Consider the following 12,049-nt stretch of genomic DNA (forward strand, 5'->3'; position numbering starts at 1 on the left):
TGGATATTTCCATGGGTATGGATGTCTATAATGATGTTTTGCTGGATATTTCCATATGCGTAGCAAGCAGTTCAGCTACCCCACAACCCCAGAAAGTACTTTTCCATAAAAATAAGATCCTGTAAAACCTGTACCTTTATAGACAACTCCCAGCCTGACATAGCCCCAGTCTCTCTATTTTACAAAATAAAGGCTTCAGTGTTCATTCTGGGAGTTTTGCTGTGTTATCTGTGTTATCTGCGATTGTCTTGGAAACCCAGCCACCCTGAGGCCAGCTATTAACATCTTTCAGCATAACAAAAGCCTTTATTGTCCCGCTATTTCTCATGCACTCTGTCAAGACACGCAGATGAATGAGTTACCAGGGGGTAAGTTTGGGTATAAATTTACAAGGCCTCTACTCCATCATAATTGTCTGTATTCATATTCCCATTCTTCATGCTCATCCAGATGTACTTGGAAGTGATTTGTCCTCAGGAAAAAAAAGGGGTTGGTTGCTTTGCATCTGCTCTGTGGAAACAAAGGAAGGGATGTCCTGGGGCTCCTTGAGGAGAAGGTGAAATCCTGGGAGGTCACCCACAAACCTTCCCTGGGAACTGCCCTTCCTTCTGTAGCATCCATCATGTCTATTCCACGTTGTTAGAAAAGGTTTAGTGCAAACATGAAAACATCTATTTAGTGTGAAAGACAATCTTCATCCAAGCAGCTGAAGTGTTTCAGTTGGAAGAAGATGTTTCAGCAGGGAGAAAACACCAAACGGGGTTTTCTACACCAAAATCCTTGACACTCTGCACATATGAGCAACCATCCATAAAGGACATGCATTTTACATCACCACAAGACTCTTCTTCAAGCACAGCTATAACATTTCTCCAGAGATACAACCCAAGAATACTCCACAATCTGTATTTCTGCATGTGCCCCAAAGCTTTTGTTAGCGTGACTGTGATGGCTCGTGGGCATGATTTGCTCACATTCCCAGCTGACAGCCAGGCCAGGAAAATCTCACTGCTTATACATGCTCCCTGATTCCTTTTATTATTTAGAGGATTAACTGAGAATCCCACAATGGCTCCAATGACTGTTGTGCTCTCAATGAAGTAGCAAATAATTGAAAACACTAAATACCCATTATAACTGGTAAATGGCAATACAATCCCAGGCAGGGAAATATTAGAGAACTCAGCGACCTGAGGGAAGCCAAATATAATAAAGATCATCTTCAGAGAGATGTGCCATGAAGGGCACTTATCTCTCTGCAGCAGCTCAGTGCACCCTTCTAACCCAGGGTGACTTTTCATCGTGGATGAGGACAAAACCAAAAAATTCCCCAAGTCCAGCTTGGACATACACGTAAATTACTCAGTGCTTCTCTGCCATGTGAGTACGCTGATTTCGTCATCTGCTCACACCAGCAGCCTTGCTTCTTTTATTCTTTCTGACTGCTCACCCAACCCACCGATGCTGGGATTGCTCTGTGATTGCGAGTGCCATATGGTGCCCTAATTATTGCAGTGCTTGTTGTATCAACGTGTCAGAAACTCGAGGTGTGGGGAGAGGAGCAACAAGGAGAGGCAGGCATGGGGAGGGACAGGCTTGCTCAGTGAGCAACATTTACTACAAACAGCTCCAGGATGCCAAGAGCCACATCCAGGAAACCAAAAAGCGTGGGCATGAGGATACCAAAAACATCATCTGCCTGGGGTCTCACTGCAGAAATGTGACTGGGGCTGGATTTTATTTCTCTTTTAGGTTAGATATCCCTGTGGCTAGAGAACTTGACTGTAGTTTATAGGAGTAAAAAAGTATAATGTTCTTCAAGATTATGACATTGTTACTCTAATTTGTAAAAAGAAAGGAGGAAGAGCAAAAAGAGGATATACAAAAGCTAGAGAACATGACTGTAGTTTATAGGAATAGAAAAGTATAATGTTATTCAAGATTATGACATTGTCACTCTAATTTGTAAAAAGAAAGGAGGAGGAGCAAATAGAGGATGATACAAAGCCCTTGGGCTGGATTCCCTTTCTGTTTACACACATACGGGACTGGAAAATTCCATATTAACAAGGGAATTAAAATGCAGCATTGAATTTGCATTGCTAAAATAATGCAAGATTTAAGAGGCATAATAATAAAACAGCTTCCCCCTGAACTTCCTCTTTTACATTCACTAACTTGGTCAAACCCCCTCCCTTGTTCAGATTTTACTGATAAAAAATCTAACTAAAGGCTTTAGAGTAAGTGTGGGTTTTTTGTACCATTGGAGGGGATAATAGGTTTTGTTCTAAAAGCATCGTGCCTTTTCCACAGTGGTTCTACAGTTGTGGATGTTCAAGGGCAGAATGGACAAGGAGCTACAAGAGGAACACAGGACAGCTTGCTGAGAATCACATCAGCCTTAGGAAATCCTGAGTTGACTGTACTCAGAGAGTAAAAATGTTATGGAAGAAGATTAAACAGGTTTTTTTCTATTCTTATTCTTCACCAGGTGTCTGCTTACGGCCCCTGCTGAAGACCCATTACTGATGCTGTCAGCCTCCCCTGAAGGCTCAGAAATATCCATTTCCCAGTGACCTTACAGACTCAGCTTCACCATTAACATCTTCCATACACTGCAAGACTGATGAGGAAACAGAAGATGGTGAATATTATTCACCAGAAAGGAACTCTCTGCATTCCTGCCAATGCAGTAAACAGAGACAAAATGCTACAAAAATTACAGACCTGGCCCTTGGCACAGTGATTCTCAAAGTTTTTCCCCAAAAACTGGATGTGGTTTATAAGGTGAACAGAGCAAATTCCAGAATGCCAAATTCACACTTTATGGTGGAATGAGGAGGTGTTTCTCCAGGAGTAAAACACCTAATTGACCCATAACCTATCAGTGAAACAATAGAGAATAAAATTCCCAGTATAATTGGATTATAAATCATTCCTTTGATACCAGGACCTAGCAATTTATTTTGAGTATCTGAGTGTTTATTCTGAGGAAATACAGTGCTTTAGTTATATTTAAACGCTTTGGCTGGTGCTTAGAGGGGGAAAATGACAACTGTGCACAGTGATTTATTTCTCCACTTTACTTGGACTGTAAAGGTGTGAAGACAGAGCTTTTAAGGCAATCCTTGCAGGGGCCCAGAGGCAGTGTGCCAGTGCTGGCCCTCCTGGCTCCCACTCAGAACAGCTGGTGATGGGCAATCACCTCCATCCTCTCCAGATGCCTGCAATAACTGCTGGATTTTCACTGCTCTTTGAGGACCATTTTGCCCACAGAAATTTATCAGTCAGTGCCTCACACAGATAGCCTACACAATAAAAAAATTCACACATTTACACACCATCTCTCAGGTCACTAATATTCGCTTGCAGTCACGATTTCTCTAGGTTATATGAACATTTTCAGAAGTGTTTAGGTGCAAAATGGACACAGGGTATGGTCATTCCCCAATGTCCTGGTTTGTGAGGCACTGTCTTTACTTCCTCAGCAGAGGAGCAGAAATGGATGTTTCTGGAGAAATGCAGTTTCTGGAGGACGTCTTCAAAAGCAGCAGAAGAACTGGTGTGACATAAAGACCAGACCTGAGCTGGGGCTGAGGTCAATAACCATGTGTGCAAATATTTGTGACAGTTTTGTTCAGGCAGACATTTAGCAGATAGAAAAGCTACTCCCACCCTCCATGGAAGGAATAGGAGCCACCTGCCAGCCCTTTCCCACAATCACATGGCCAGGACACAGAACATGACTGGCAATCTCCTTTTCCTGACACTTATTGCCACGTTCATCCCTCCAGGCAGCAACAGCGGGGCCATCCCTGGATCTCTGCAGCTGCTCCTGGCTCACTCTGTGCCAGAACTGTGACCTCAGTGCCAGCAGACAGGAGGCAATACAGAACATCTTCCCTGTGCCATGGATTTACAAGGACAAAACGCCTGCTGTGGCTGGCTTTTCATGAGCAGAATTGCACAAAGGGAATTCTGAGGCTCAGGAAGCACCATGTACGTACCCAAAGCAGACAGAGACGCTCCCAACAGACAGTGAGGCACTAAAGTCTGTGAAAAGGCAGAGGGATAGATAAATTTTTGCACCATGCTGTTCTCTTAAGTTATCAAAGGAAATCTGGAAGCACTGGGCTCTAATTGCAAATTTGGTCATGGAAATGCAGCTCTAGGGAAAAAAGGAACTAAGAATTAGAGCTGTTTCTAACTGAGATCATGGAGAATGGGTGAGCAGCAAGGATCTACATGATCACAGTAATCAGAACAGATTAATCATTGCTTCCCAGTTTGGGCAGTGCTGTCTAGAACTGTATTTTTAAAGCAGATAATCCTGATGGTATATATCTTCTGATTAGCCCTTCAAAAGAATATTCATGTCACTTGGAGCTAAAGCATCTCTGCTGCAGAATTCTGATGACATAATAGGTCATTATAAATAAATGATTTATCCAAGTGAAATAAGTCCAGCTATTTAGGGCAGGTCACAGTGACAAGTTACTATGGCATCTCTAATGTAATTTTTACTATCTCTTAGGTCAGAAGAGCCTGTTTAATGAAAAAGCTCTTTGTAACAGCAATTTGCAAAACAATGAGAGAAATATGCACAACATGGTTTGCTGATGCAGCAGAATTTTGTCAGAGTAGGACATTGTTTAGAGGTTTACCCTGGGGGCACCAGCTGTTTTCTAAAGCATTGCTAAATGACAGAAGAAGATACACTTACACACAATGCAGGAAGGGCCAAGAATAAAACCTGGAAAGCTTTTATTTGTAAATAACAGCACAAATAGAAGAAATCTGTGAGCCCACAGATAGGATACTGATGCTAGAGAGACATTAACCATTATATATCTGCCTCTTTGTCGAGAAAAGAAAGCCTCAGGAGGAGGGAAGGAGACAGCAGCTATTTTATTCTTTATCAGTACACAACCACCAAAGGTGCTGATGTTCACTACTTACCTTTTCATCCATTACTTCCTGTCATTTTCCTTCCTTCTAATACTGCAAACTGCTACTGATTTTTGCAACATGGTGAGTGATGTTTGATACTTAGCTGAAATGAGAGCTGGGGGCTTAGAAGTACTAAAGGCAGAGATGGCACTGTTTTAACAGGCTGTCAGCCTTAGCTGTAAGTATGCTATCAAAAATTAGACCAACAAAATTCGTGAGGAGAGCAGCAGCTTTGCCAGCAGCTGCTCCAAAGGAAATAAGGAATAAGTCAAGGCCAATAACTGCTATTAGGATTAGAGTAATCTGTAGATGGTGAAACCCACAGTGTCTATGAAAAACAAGAGTCCACATGAAGCCACTCACAATATCTTTAACCAGAAAGGGAGGGGGAGCAGAGAGGAAGCCTTGGAATGTTTCTTTGCTGTGAAAAGGAAGTAGGAGAAAAGGAAAGCAAGGCATCGCAGCGTATTAACCACAAGCAGCATGTTGGACACTTTCCTCTCACATCCTTCAAATCTGTGGTGCTGATGCTGCACAAGCCAAGCCACCCTAGATCTGACAGCAAGGAGCCAGCAGCTCCAAAATCAGGGGAAAAAAGATGAGCATAGCACACAGGGAGGGGAAGACACAGAGAGAGGGGAGGAACACTGACCTGAGCAAAATAAACAGAACCACTTGCCTGAAGGGCCCTTTGTTCTGGTACCATATGTGAGTTCTGATCACACCAGCCAGGACTCCAGGAGAGACAATTCCTTGTACAGCATCAGCAAATTACTCCAGTCTGCAGCTGTGATTAGTGCAAGAGAGAGAAAAAGTAAATGCAATCTGGCCAATTATACACTGAGGAGAACAGGGAAAACAAACAAAAAGTCTCTGAACCTGCAGGTGTCAACACAAATGCAAAAGACTGATAAGCTTGTTTTCTTACTGTGGGGCTGTACCTGTGAGCTCAGGGCAGGGGAGTGATTCTGCCAGCAGCTGCTTGCAGGAGGGCAGTGCACAGCACAGGGGTCACCCCAAACAGTCTTGGGAAGGCAGAACCACAGGGTTCCAGTATTTAAGATTTGTTTTCCCATTCTTTTATCTGCAGCGAAGTGTTGGCAGTCACATGGGAAGAGACAATTGTATTTCTGTCAATGGCTGCAGCATATCCTGCAAAATCCTGAATCCCTGAGTCTCAAAAGCCAGAGAGTTTGAGGCTGAACACACTGAGGAAAATCTGGAGATTAACACTTTATGGACCTATCACAAGGACTGGAAAAACCCCAGCCTATTTTATTCTCTCATTTTTTTTCCCTCGAGCACAGCTCAGCCTGTTCCACTGTACAGAACACACACAGACCCCTCAGGACTGCAGCTGCAGTGAGCTGAGCACCAGGGCAGGCAGGACCAGGGCTGACCCAAACCAGCAGCTTTGAGACCTGCTGCTGCTACCAGGCACAGCCCTGAGTGAAACAAGAGACACAGCAGAGAAGCTTCTCTTTGCTGTTGCTGATGGAATGAAGTGTTACTGCCCACTGAGACTCTCCCTGTGCTCTGCTGTTCAAATACAATCATTACTCCACTCTCAGCAGTGCTTTGTGCCTGGTTCAGCCCAGGGGCTGCTTTCTCTGCTGCATCTGATCTTGCATTGCCACACAACCCACAGGAATGGCTCCAGCCAGACCTCAGCAGTCCATACAGAACAGGCCAGAACTACAAAAAAATCACTGCATTCCCCACCTTGTAACAAAAGCAAGGTGTGGAGTGAAGAGATGCTCCAACTTGTTTTCTAAATAGATTCTTTTCACACTTTCCAATCTCTCACTCCAAGCTTCATAAATATCTGCAGGGTCAAAATCCTGTCCTCAGGAGCTGGAGCAGTGACCTGGATATGTGACATCAATACAAAGTCCTTTCTTTGGAAGGAATCGCCTCCAGTACAATCTTTTGCTCATTCAGTCTTCTGTCTCGTTCAAGCAAAATCTGCCAGAACTGTCTATTTCCAATTTATTTTTCCTTCTTTCTTCTCTTCTTTATTTTATTTCATGTGTTGTCCCAGCCTCCCCTCTCACAGGTGTTTCCCTGGGGAAATTCATGTCCCTTCTACTTTTTACTCTGTGCACATAATAGAACATTATCTGCATAATTTACCTTACACCACATGTTGTCTTCCTTCTGGCTAATTGTTTACCTAAAATAAATATATATCCTCATCATGTACACTGTGAAAAAGAGCCAAGGAGCCTGTCCTAGGTGAGAACTTCATAATATCCAAAACCTGAACCACCAAGAATGGGTTAGCTCAGTCCTTCAGGTCAAAGCTAACTTCAAAGCTGATCCTCCTCCTCCTGCCTCTCTCTGCATTTTTCAGTGTCCCATTCCTTGTGTAGATCTAATGAAATTCCCACAAGGTAAATCCAGATAAAATCTGGAATTTAAATACAGCACACAAATCAAGGGATTTTAATGAAATAAAAAAGAAAAAAAAAAAGAAAAACCTCTTCCTTTAACACATTTATCACACCTCTGCATGGCAGGGTATAAAGAGCAGCAGATCTGTGGAACTGGGCAGGGCAGAAACATTTTCTATGGACTAATTATCATGAGTAAAACACCAGATCACAGAGATGTTGCTCCCATGCTTCCCTCCCAGGAGCACAGTGCAGCTCTCAGTGTGCAGGGCAGCTGACACAGCACCTGACCATGTTCTGAAGTTAAATGTGCTGGGGCTGTTGTGGTCCAGTCAACACAATCTGCAGCCAGCTCCTCTCCCACTCTCCTGGGCATGAGCACAGCATTGCTTTGCTGATGCTGCCGAGGCTTCCTGGTATTTGTAGCTATCAGCAAGAAAATTTGACAGGAAAACATAACAAAATATTGAAGCTTGAGGTCTTGTAGCAAGTTTGAATCATGGTATATCAGGGTGAAAAACATGCCCTGGATGCTGGAATATTTATTTTTATATTACCACAATTAAAAGTGAATTTGATGTTTCTTTGTTTCTTCCCATTTTCCCTTATGATGATTTCAAACGTGCCCCAGTTTTTGTTCTTTACACAACACCCTTATGGTCCCTATTTTGTTTCATCTGTTCACCAGCAGGAGCAGAGCCTAAGGCTGGAAGGTGCTGGGCCAGCCCCATGTGCGGACTGAGTCATAAATTTACAAATAACAGGAAAATTCAAGTGCAAGGTGTGGAATTTCCACCAAATCCCTCACACTTACACTTTCTATGGATATTTTTGAATGGGCTGAATTGTGTTTGGAGATTTTCTATATCACCAAGCGCCATTTCTAGGACCAATTCCCTAAGCTCAGGTGTCTGGTACCACTTCAGATAATCAAGCAATTCCCACTGAACTTCTGTAAGTGCTGGATGTCCAGAAGCCCTGTGTGGACATCCCAGATAATTTGGGAATCCATAATATCATTAAAAGTATAGACACCTGGGTCTCTCCCTAAATAAATCTCTTTCTAGGTTCACACCTGTCTTTTGATGGCCACTGAGTGAACCTCAGGCCATGGGGCTTTATTTAGGGGATCACACCCACCAGCAGACCTGTGCCAAAGGAAAAGACACTGACTACCTGCAGGGCTGAAAGCTCTCCAGATGCTTTGCTGTCCCATCCAGTGTCCCTGTTTGTGCATCCCATGGTGCCTCCTTTCTTTGGACCAATTTCCATTTCACAGGGGAAGAGCCTGAGCAAGGCAATGTGAGGTTTGCCTCACTAACAAACTCACTTAATTCCCTGATGCATTGTCACAAGACTAATGGCCTATTTTAAAGAGCAGCCCTGTCAGGAGGTGCCTTTTTAAAAGGATTCTCACAGTGCAATTAGGCAGCCCTTACATCCAAAAATTACAGCATGGGAGGAGAGACCTTGATCTCAATGCACCAAATCTGGATTTTATTGAAGACTTTCAGAGCTGGAAAATGTCACCTGCTGGAGTCAGCTGCAAAGTCCACACATTGAAAAAAAACCCAGTCTGTTTCCCTTCTTTGAGAGTAATGGTCCTTTGTGAATTTTTATGTTTTAGTAGAAGAACTCAAACCAAACTCAAAAGCTGTGGAAAATCAACCTGTTTTCACTACAGGCTCTTTGATCCTCTCTAAGCCTTTGAGGTTCCAACCCAGGGAGTGACACAAACATGGGGAAGGGCCTTTACATGACCTCAGTGGAAGAAGCAAGGAAGGTTTAACCCAAAACACATCAAAACTTTTCAAAGCTCTCCATCTCCTCTCAACATCAGCTGTTCCTTACAAACCTTCCTTTGAAGCCAAAAGCCACAGTTAGGAACTTCCTCGGAGGAAAGATGTTTTTTCTTCGTCCTTGTTTTTTCATATCCACCATTCCCTCCCTTCACAACAAAATCTTCTATTTCAAGTGCTCACCAGAGCCAAGAAGACAGTGTGAAATAAGATCCTGTGCCATCAGGAATACTCTCAGGACCCAAATTTGCACTGCTCTTTCTCACACTTTCTGTGGGTGCCTCATTGTCACTTCTGTGTCAGTATCAGAGTGGGATCCAACAGAGGTGTCCTTCAGGAAGTGGAATCACACTGACCTGTGTTATTTCATTTCCTCTGTGTTTGGGCAAGTGTGGTACCAGTAATGGGGAGAAGATGTCCCTGTGCTGTATCAATACAGAGCTAATTCTGCTGGCCTGGCTTTCCTTCCAAGCACAAGAAAAAAATCTCCAAAACAAAGTTACAATAGGAAAATGTGAAAAAAGTGACAATTAGACCCCCCCATTTGCTCATTTGGAAGCCCATGTCCAATATCAGCCACCTTGTTGCTTTGTTGGGACAAAAATACCACAGTTCCACCCACAAACACTCTAATGTCAAAGTCAGGGTCTGTGGGACTGGGTAATTCCAGTGACACCCTAATTCCTTGGAACAGCTGCCAGCACCCACCCAAATTTCAACACTTACAGCAGGGATGATGGGCTGTGGTCAGCTCAGCAGTACCAGCTGTCCTGGAGATTTAGTGATTTGGAGAAAGAACCAGAGTTGTGATAAAGCTTAATAGTTTTAATAGCATCTTCTGAAAGACAACAGATAAATTGCCACAAGAAGAAAATTATCTGCCACCAATTTCTGTCTTAGTTTAAATTCTCTTTCTACAAGTGTAAGGTGGTGATGGGAATTTGTCATGAGCTATAAGCAAAGGTAGCTGATTTATTTCCCTCAGCTTGTATCAATAAAACCTCAGTTTTATCCCACTGGGGGCACTGGACCTCAACCAAAAAAAAAACAAAAAAAAAAAAGGATTGCAGACATTCCAGAGGAGAGAAATGAGAACTATCAAATACCATGATCTATGTGGGGCAACGAGGGAGCTGCTGGTTCAGGCAGAGGAGAGAAAAGCACTGGAGAACATGAGAAAAACACTGGAGACAGCATGAGAGCCATCAATTGTTTAAGGGTTGTTGGAAAGAGGAAGGAAATAATCTGTTTGCCACAACCAGGTGGCAAGCACAAGAAATAATGGGCTTAAGTGACAGCAAGAGCTATGAGGGTTAGACTTCAGGAAAAGCTTCCTAATGGTGAGGGAAGCAGGGGATGGAATAGATTGCCTGAGGCGGGGCAGTCTCACTGTTGGAGGCTTTTAAAGAACAAACATCCATCAGAAATTATAAAGATAGATAGCTGGTCCTTGCTAGAGGGGGAGAAAAATGGATAAAGAAAACTCTTAAAATACCTTCTCACCTGTTTTTTTTTTGTTTTTCTCTGATCCTATAAAGCCACTAAAGAGACCCCAGCCCATGCAAAATCCCAAGGATGTGGTCAAAAAGAACTAGAGCAAAATCTCCTGCAGTGAAATTGCAGAGTCCTCATAAACCTCTCAACAAGCCAGATGGCTGCCCAGGATAACCCACAGTGTGGGTTATCACACCAAGGTGATGAGTGAACCTCTGCCACTTCATTTTGCATGATGTTTAAATCTTGGACTAACTTTCAGTAATTAGTTTCACTGATACCCCCAAAACTACCTGCATGGTGGAGCCACTGAAATGTGCTCCTCTGCCAGCTCAAACATTGCAGTATAGAGGTTCTTATACCCTGGAGTAGCTTCATAACTGATCACACGAGGGAATGGTCCTGCCAGTATCAGATAACGGCCCTGAAAGAGAAAAGCAACATTCCCAGGGTCCAGCGCCTGTGTCCCTGTGATGACTGCAATATAAATATAGTTTTGTTTGTCAGGATGATCTTTTCCAGTCTGTTTCTCCATATCAATGTCAGAGATAGGAGCTCTCTGGGGCCCTCTGAATGTGATTACCTTTCTTTCTGCACAGAGAACGAGATTCACTTTCAGCCCAGGTGCTGTTGTCAGTAGCCCAAATTTAGTCACTTTTATCTGTATGATGAGGAATGTGGACTCTACCATGGTTGTTTCAAGCACATTTTGAGAATAAACTTCTTGCAACTTCATGCAAGAGGAAGCAAGGTTTGTTTTATCTCCCTGCCAGAAAACAGGAGGTCCCTAGGAAGAACTGCCCAAGGTTTCTCTGCCCAGTCTCTCTGTGCCACCCTTGTTTTGCCCACTTACACTGGCACAAGCATCTTCCTACTTTGCAATTGCAACCTCAAATCCAACCTGTGCTCTTTTCATGGTTCCAGAAACATCCACTAATTTTGCAAGTGAGATTTTCTTCAGATGACTGCTAGGGAATTCTCCTCTGTCTTGATGTGCCAAGTGCCATTCTTTTTCTGCAAGCTTTTCCTTGAAATGTGCCCTATAAAAGCCAGGACCTGCCATGCACCCTGAAGTGCTCATGAGCCCTGTGCCCTGGTGATCCAGGCTTCACCATCCAGCAGATGAAGGGGAATATTGCACAAAGCAGCACCAGAAGTCAGTGGCTCTAAATATGGTGTGAGTCCTGCAGGTGTCCTGTGCAGGGCCAGGAGCTGAACTCCAATGGCCCTTGTGGGTCCCATCCCACCCAGATTATTTTATGATTCTGTGATTTATACAGTTGTGTACTTTTCCCCCAGAGAAATTCAGCAGGACTCTATTTAAGGTCATAGAGTTATCTCACTAATATTGGAATGAAATCTTTTCCTTTTTACTTCATTAAAAGCTTCAGGCAAGAGAGATCAAGTTTAACC

General features: G+C 43.3%; 1 long non-coding RNA gene across 2 annotated transcripts in view; it reads right to left on the reverse strand.

Annotated features, from left to right (window-relative positions):
- Positions 1 to 12,049, reverse strand: part of LOC113458833 (uncharacterized) — a 171,666-nt gene that overhangs the window by 38,323 nt on the left and 121,294 nt on the right. For both annotated transcript variants that reach the window (XR_012582793.1, XR_012582792.1), the window contains exon 4: positions 5,630 to 5,737. This is a non-coding gene — a long non-coding RNA (uncharacterized LOC113458833). The remainder of the gene's footprint in view (positions 1 to 5,629; positions 5,738 to 12,049) is intronic.

This window comes from Zonotrichia albicollis, chromosome 15 (genome assembly GCF_047830755.1).
Source record: "Zonotrichia albicollis isolate bZonAlb1 chromosome 15, bZonAlb1.hap1, whole genome shotgun sequence".
Taxonomy (NCBI): domain Eukaryota; kingdom Metazoa; phylum Chordata; class Aves; order Passeriformes; family Passerellidae; genus Zonotrichia; species Zonotrichia albicollis.